General features: G+C 36.1%; 1 pseudogene; it reads left to right on the forward strand.

Annotated features, from left to right (window-relative positions):
* Positions 1–2,595: 2,595 nt before the first annotated feature.
* LOC139763120 (uncharacterized) lies at positions 2,596–6,312 on the forward strand (annotated as a pseudogene).
* Positions 6,313–9,258: the final 2,946 nt, after the last annotated feature.

The raw sequence follows: 9,258 nt of genomic DNA on the forward strand, positions 1-9,258 counted from the left end.
ATAAGGAAAAGCAATCTTTTCATACAATTATTTGAAGCCTGTAGATTAAAAAAACGGTTTTCAGATTTTGAGTCAATCTCCCTCAGAGAAACCTTCTCTATATACAAAAATCTACAGCAGAAAAAAAAGACATACATAAGTATAATCTATTTCATCAATATTGTAAAATAACTGCTTTACAGCTTCATGATTTAGGTATCCACTTTCATATAATCCATTTGCAAATCCGGATTCGTATTCTACAAGGTTTACTGAAACGTCTCGAACCTGAGTTGAAATATAGCCTACACCAAATGCAGTCATTGAAAGGAGATACTCTTACTGTAAATCACAAAAAAAATATATATATATATATACAAAGGAAAAGGAGATAAATCTGAGATGATCTTTTACACCTCGCGAATTTACAATGGTAGTGAACTAAGTTTATGAGATCAAAAAGCAATGGCCTGAAATTATGTAAATGACATGCGGAAGTAAACAGCTGATTTTAATGACATGAAAACAGGGAATGACGATCATCATACTAACAAAACTTTTGTAGTAAAGCAATGAAAATGAGGTCAAGATGAAATCATTATACCACCACTCATGAAATATTGTATTCATGTAAATTGTTATTTCTCCATCTTACACTTAAGACATCTGAATATAATTCCGCAATTTACATTAGTCTTTAGTATATAATGATGTAATTTTTGGATAGAATGGTTATATGCATAAAAAGACATATAAACTTTGTGGGGACAAAAGTTCGAAGCGGGTGTTGAGAAGTAGAGTTGCCAATCAAGCTCTTTTGCCGCCTGATTTAGCAACAATTTACCGCGGACACTTTTCGGCTTTCAACGGCATAGCATAAATTTAGTGATTATATGTAAAATCTACAGACTAATTTTGTGATTACTATCACAAACAACAATAATAGATATAATTGAAAAAAATATATTTACTTAGAGCATCTTACACTATACATGGGTGTGTGTAATCTCTCCCCCCCCCCCCCAATCTATATCTTTGATATATATCCTGTACTGAACACATGACCTAATAACTATATCATAAATGAATGCAATCATGATCTCAAAGTTACCTTAACCACATAAGTGTTCAAGATTTTTCGATGTGGTAATAATAGAAACCATATAGACAGTCGACTGGTAACCAATTACTCATGACCTCAGCACGTGGAATATGACATCTAAATTATTTGATATAAACTACGCGATGCGAATTTTTTAGTGTCCCCATTAACGAGTAGTGATTATAGAAATATAGTAATTATAGAAATTCGAACGTTCAGTTCATGAATTCTTACATTCAAATTAACGATTAAGACGAAGGACGACCAATAGAATTTTATATTATGATGGTGGTGCCCAATGTCTTTAAATAATATTGTGTACTTAAAAACAAATCAATCTAATGCTTCAAAAATAATTTCCTTTACTGATATAGCAATAGATTAAAATTTAATGATATATCTAAACGCCTTGCAGTTTAGATATATCAGTTTAGATATATATAGACTTGCACTGTAAAAAAAAAAATCATATCAAACCGAAATACTTTTATATTCTATCTGACAAACATTCCACAACAACATAAATTCAACATTACTTTATTTTTGTATTGATATTTTTTTTTATGAACACAGTAGTAAAATTGCTCACCAGTTGAGTTACTGGAATGCTTTGCAATACGACCCGCGTTGCGTCCATGGGCGGCCATAGCCATGGCTGGGCAAGGGGTACCGGGGCCTGCCTGTGTAAAGATGCCTTAAGTTATTTGGGAGGTCATGGGAGGAGAAACCCATTCCCATAGGGAATCGAGCCTAAGTATCTTAGGAGTAATACTACTACAGGTGCAGGTTGGGTCACGTATCATCATATTTCTCTTGAGGAATTAGTAGGTCAGGTCAGGTCACACGCCGTGACCTGTAACTAAGTCATGGGGCTGTCAGGTAGACAAGACACTTTGAGAAGCGACAGTGGCTCGCCAATTTTTTTTTTCTTCCTTTTTCAACATTGTGCAACAACGACAGTGATAAATGACATATTCTTTGAGCCCGTAAGAAAATGTAGTAGTGCAAAATTCAATATGACGAAAACAAATAATACCAAAGAATAATCTAGTAAAGAAATTCACTTGATTTTTTTTTCCCCTTCTTCATTTGGATTTCAAACGCTCGTACTTGTACCAGAGGGATTATAATGCAACAACCAGTAGCACATGGCTTAATGGGAACTTAAAAGTGAAATAATGTGATAAAAAAAAATCGTGCTGTAATATGAGGTCCAAATTATAGTAGGAAAGAATGATAACAATTCGTTCCTATCTACAATCATCCAACTGAAGCAACATTACTACATAAAAGATGGTGTATCTCTCGCAGATGTGGGTGAATTCAAATAAATACTACGATTATGTATGTTAGATAATACAGTAACAATTTTGCATATGATTCTTTAAAAAGATATCTGATAAATTTTTATAGTGAGATGTTGTTTACGAGTTCAGCGGTTTTTCTTACGAGTTTAGCGATACTTCTGGTTAGTCGATCTAGCGGAAGGCTTAGTTGGCAACACTGTTGAAATGTTTTTTTTTTTTTTTTCACCCACAACACAATGTGCTGCTGTTAACACGGTGGATCTTATTAAATTCTTTTAGCGTGACATTCCCCTTCAGCATGTCGTATGATTATCTTTTAAGCAGTGCTTCAAGTGAAGAGGATAACCAGGAGACGCTAGAGACCAATAATCACACTGTCAATGAAGAGAAGAGTTTACGTTTTGGAGAGGTGAGGTGACCGTACCTACTGTAGAATTACTAGCATTATTAGTATGGCTCATTCTATGACACAATAAAACCCAGTCAACTTAAACTAAGTTCCAATATTGACGGATTCACTTGGTAGGATGAAGTAACCTATGAAACATTTCGTGCCGTCTGCCTTTTTCGCTGTGGCTCGAACTCTCCTAAGGCAAAAGCTTCGTTTAGGGTTGCACATTAGATATTAGGAATGGATTTTGATGTTATGCAGATCAGTGGACTCTGTATTAGTAAATATAGTCAATTCAGAGTGGGCTAAATTATATAGTTTTGCTGTAAGTGACACATGAGGTTAGAGTGCCACTGAGTGGGCTGGGCTTTTGAAGACGAGGGAAATCGTTGGTGAAAAACTTAAGTATATTAAATGAAAGTAATTTAAAAACACCAAACCAAAATTGTCTTACCTTAATGTGGTGTTATGTGTTTTAAAAGTAGTTTATACACTTTTATGATAAAGGTAGAACCAATGAAAACCTCACCTAGTTATTAAAAATGTGCCATTACTATATTCGTCTCTCCTCAGAATCACATTTTTTAGTTCAGTATAGATGTACGTCTTAAGGTTTTGCATTTTTAGCTGAGCATATGTCATATTGAGTATATTTCGCTTTTAGGTTTCTGAGTGTTAAGGAGTTTGCCCAAATTAGTTTGCTAAAAATGTTGTATAAAAGGAACAGAGGAATGGTTGGATTGTTTTCCTTTGCTCGTGCATGCTATCATAATTTACTCATTCCACTCCTTGACTGAAAACGTAAACCATTCCTGGAATGTACATATTTCTTAAGTAAACTGAGGATTTCCCAGCAACCTTTTTCTAATTTAACTCTTGTATTATTTACAGATCTTGAGCAAGGTAACGGCAGATCATGTAGAGTTCACTCCTGTCAAGGAACCAGGAAGTATACAGGTGCAACACCTTGACCCTGACAAAGAATTATATCTTTTCATGATACCAAAAGACACAGTAAGTGAAAGGATATACAGTACAGTATTTCTTACTTTACAAAGTGTACTAGATTTCCAGCATATATCTCACATCTTCCTTCTGTGGTTTCCGCTAAATGAAGTGGTGCGAACCGACTCCGCCTGTATGTGGTCGCATTGTGAGTGAAAAGATGCCATTGAGATTATATTATCAGAGCACAGTCTCGTTGAAGAACTTCCCTTTCTGGAGGGCTCCTTCCTTTCCCAGCTACTGATTGTAGTGCAGCCTTGGAGAATGTGTCCTGCAGATAATAGAAATAATGATAATATGTGATTTTGGTGAGTCACACATGACAGCTAGAGATAGAATTTGAGTGTATGTAGTCTTTCTTCGTCTGTTCCTGACGCTACCTCACTCATGGAGGAAATAGCATTCATAGAAAAAGATAATGAAATGAACTTACAGATTTTCTTATGGTTCATTATTAGTCTTAATCAGATTTAAGAACTGAATTATTAGGGTCCAAGGGATTCTAGAGGAAGATATGTGGTTGATGTTAATTGTGTTCAGTGGAAGCCTATCTTTTGTGACTAGAAGCAAGAATGGAGATACTAGCTGTACATGATATCTCTGATTAATTTGCAAAGTTAATGCTGAAGAGGGATCATAGTAGAGTGGGCCACTTTTTTCCCCTATTTCTGCACACCTGACTGAAGGTGAAGAAATATATGGGTGACTTTGGAGGCTCTTTGACTTTAATCTGCTGCATGAAAATGGGGGGCAGTGTAATTGAAATTGTACATAGTGAACATATAGAAAACAGTCTATGGAAATAACAGATTTTATAATATTTATTATAATCACTGTCTTGCGTCAGCAAAGTAGCATAAGGAAACAGACGAGGAATGGCCCAACCCACCCTCATACACATGTATGTACATAAATGCACATATACATACACAGACATATATACACATGTATATATTCATACTTGCTGCCTTCATTAATTCCTGTCGCCACCCCACCACACATGAAATAGCATATATATATTAATTCATGTTATGTGTCCTGTAGTTTGTTACCTGCAGATTGGCTGATTAAGAAAAAATATTCAGTACCTTTCTCATTGTTTCCAGATAAATCCTTTAAATCTTGTTAATTCGGAAGTTGTAATTGGTGGCAGAAAAGGGAAGGACCTTTCTGTAAAAATAAGGAATGCAAGTTGGTGACGTATGAAAGTTTCTCCACACCTGACACTCCTTCACTTTTTCTCCCTGATGAGATGGGTGAATTACATAAAGGTCAGTACTAAGTAGCTTACATAAACTTGTGATGAAATTATAAAATATTGTGGGAAGTGAACACCATATTTATTGTCATTCATATTCACTTAAAAGTGAATAGTAGTAAGTGTATTGTTAGGTTTTGTATGAAGAGAATTTGAAGTAGGAATAATAGTAAATAATTTTTGTTTTGTTTCAGTGAACTTCGAAATTAAGGGTCGTGTGGTCCTCAAAGGACAAACCAAGATATTGCCCAATGATTCTGTAATAGACATAGATACCTTAAGGTCAGTTCATCACAAACCACCTGTGGATATTAAGGAGAGGAACTTCTTGAATAATGCAGGTTAGTGGTAAACACTTTCATGTGTTTGTAAAAGTTGCTACCAGATTACATGTCTGTACGTGGTTACACCCAAAGTTAAAAGTTACGTTTGGGAAAGGTATATCAGCAGTGAATGAAAGGGAGCAAAATCTTTAGGAGCCTCTTGCTTTGTGGCCCAATATTTTGTTGGTCCCTATTGGAAAACAGTTTTGAAGCTAGAGGAATTAGGGGAGTCAGGGGGGTTCTTAATGTTGTAGGATTAAAATCATGTTAAATTAAATAATTTGGGTATAAATAATTTTGTTAAGAATTGGTGGAGGGATTGATTATTTTTCTTTGTTGCATGATTAAAGGCAGTATTTTACTTCTGTTCAACCGATCTGACTGGGTTACATTGTCCTTCCCAGTCTCCAAAACAATGACAACCATGTTAGAATAGACCAGTCTAGAAACCACTGGTAACACAGGGACCTTTAATTCTCTTGTCATATGGACCAAGCTGCCATTTGTAGTTGTGTGGACTATAGGGTGTACCATCTTAGGCAGGGGTTATAAGGGCACAAACCTACAACCTCAGGCTGAGCAGTCATATGCTCTGGCATCACAGCTGCTATGTTGCTGTAATTTCTTGCAAGAATTATTTGTAGATATAAGGAATGTTTACTTGAAATGGAGCGATTAATATTTATCATACCTTTTTTGTGTAGCTTCTCTGCATAGGTTGACTAATCTTTCATATTGTAGGTAAGAGGAGTCGTGAATGTAGCCCAAAAAGGAGAGCGGTTGGAATGGAACTGGACCATTCAACACCTAAAATTCTGAAAAAGAAAAAAGAAAAAGGATTCTACTGAGATCTGTGATGACAAAATTCAGGTAGAAAATGAGCATTTATTGGATCTGGACTTGTATACACCTGATTCACATAAGAAAAAACAGAAAAAATCTAAAAAGGATAAAAATGAATCCTTAGACCTTAGTGAGGAAGCTTTCCAGTTCAATGAAGATTTCACATTAGATTCTCCCAGGAAAAAAAAACGAAAAACTTAAATGTTTAACTCCAATAGATACAGTGATATAAAATATACAAAGAATCTTGTGAATATGTTTTTTTGTTCATATTTTTGCTCTTTTGTATCTGTTTGACATTAATATATTATAATCAAGAATTTTATGTTTGATTTCCTGCCATGGCAAAACTATTTAATTTGAATGAATACTTATCTGGTCACTCATGCCAACAATTACTCTCAGACAAACTACGTTATAAGAGCCTTCTGCGGCATTGAGAAACCTCCCATATGCACAATAGTGAAAGTTCCCAAAATTCTTTCCTTTTAATTTCTTGGTTATCTCTACTAAATTCATAATTACTGCATACATTTTCTTAAGAACTTTGTCTACAATTTACTTCTATACAAAAATATTGTTGACACTAAAATTCACTCTTGTTCCTCAAACACAGTATTTGAATTCAGTTAGCCTTTTCATATGAAAAAAGCACAAATCTTTCCATGTACACATATTCCAATTTTGATGTCAAGACTACTTTCCCATAAAATTCTACATTAAAGGAACCTCATTTTCCTAAGCTACCAACATATAAATTAAGGTGCGTTATGGGGACAATATTTTCTAACCATATATATATTATATTTTGCTTTGTCGCTGTCTCCCGCGTTAGCGAGGTAGCGCAAGGAAACAGACGAAAGGATGGCCCAACTCACCCACATACACATGTATATACATACACGTCCACTCACGCAAATATACATACCTATACATCTCAACGTATACATGTACACACACTGACATATACATATATACACGTACATAATTCATACTGTCTGCCTTTGTTCATTCCCATCGCCACTTCGCCACAACCCCCTCCCCTCTCCTGTGTGTGAGGTAGCACTAGGAAAAGACAACAAAGGCCACATTCGTTCACACTCAGTCTCTAGCTGTCATGTAATAATTCACTGAAACCACAGCTCCCTTTCCACATCCAGGCCCCACAGAACTTTCCATGGTTTACCCCAGACACTTCACATGCCCTGGTACAATCCACTGACAGGATGTCGACCCTGGTATACCACATCGTTCCAATTCACTCTATTCCTTGCACGCCTTTCACCCTCCTGCATGTTCAGGCCCCGATCACTCAAAATCTTTTTCATTCCATCTTTCCACCTCCAATTTGGTCTCCCACTTCTCGTTCCCTTCACCTCAGACACATGCATCCTCTTGGTCAATCTTTCCTTCACTCATTCTCTCCATGTGACCAAACCATTTCAAAACACCCTCTCCTGCTCTCTCAACCACACACTTTTTATTACCACACAACTCTCTTACCCTTACATTACTTATTCAATCAAACCACCTCACACCACATATTGTCCTCAAACATCTCATTTCCAACACATCCACCCTCCTGCGCACAACTATCCATAGCCCATGCCTCACAACCATATAACATTGTTGGAACCACTATTCCTTCAAACATACCCATTTTTGCTTTCCGAGATAATGTTCTCGACTTCCACACATTCTTCAACACTCCCAGAATTTTCGCCCCCTCCCCACCCTATGATTCACTTCCGCTTCCATGGTTCCATCTGTCGCCAAATCCACTCCCAGATATCTAAAACACTTCACTTCCTCCAGTTTTTCTCCATTCAAACTAACCTCCCAATTGACTTGACCCTCAACCCTACTGTAATCTAATAACCTTTCTAACCATATTAATTATAAATCTAAGTAGCTCGCATGACTTTTACATTTAATATAGAGAACCAACTAGGTAACAGACATAGACTGGACAGTTCTTCAAAAAATGGGGGGATGGAATAACCAGAGGCCATGATATGAAATTAAACAAGAAACTTATAAGATGAAATTAAGTACATTTACAACAGGAGAATGGTGGATGAATAAAAGACTCTGGGTTGTGAGAGTGCGAATGTGTAAAACATGCAGATTCAAAAGTTGTATTATGTTAGAATTTCTGAGATGAGGCCCTAAGGAGTAAAATTCCCTTCTATACAATACAAACTTGATTACAAAATGACGTCAAAACAAGTGGCTCGTTAAAGACAATTATTTTAATTACATTATTAACAACTAGACAGAATTGGAGAGTGATTTTCATTTCCTTTGACGAATAACCATCTAGCAGGCCAAAAGATTTATTGATACTGACTTACATTTTGTTGGATCAGGGTTTGTCTGGATGGTCATGGGCAAATAACTTGAATTTAATAGATCACACAGGGATGAGCAAGGACAATCAGGCGATATCAATAGGATTATAGATATGCAAGTAACCAAAAGATGATGCTTAACAATCGAGGAATTAGGTGAATGAGGTGGTTTGTGACCAATGGGAAGACATGAGCAAAGATGTCAAATGATAATGGCCCTTTTTTTGAAATTCATTGTTGGGAGAAGAAGGCAGTAAAATGTAATTTCACCATTCTAATCGTGTACAACTCTTCACAGTGGAGTGAAGAAGCTGCACTTGAAGCAATTCATAATATCCGACTGTAAATGGCCCTATACAACTACAGTTATAAAAGGAGCCGTGGCAGCTATTGGGCTAAATCCCTTGTTCCCAACCAACCGTCAAAATGAGGTACAAGGCATGAAACTAAACAGCTCAACAAAATCCAGTGTGGTCCAACAGATGTCAGAATTAGAAAGACAAAAGATTATATATTTTTTGGAGGGGAGAGGGACAGGATATAATGGCCTTGTAGCTTTTGCTAATTCTATAGATATATTAATGGCATATTATCAGTTCAGAAAGAAAAAAAAAGTGAAATATAAGAGAAATGTGTCGCGGGGAGTGGCTAGCCGTCATGAAATAAATCATGTTGAAATAAAAGAGGAAATAGAGGAAT

This window comes from Panulirus ornatus, chromosome 46 (assembly GCF_036320965.1).
Source record: "Panulirus ornatus isolate Po-2019 chromosome 46, ASM3632096v1, whole genome shotgun sequence".
NCBI lineage: Eukaryota > Metazoa > Arthropoda > Malacostraca > Decapoda > Palinuridae > Panulirus > Panulirus ornatus.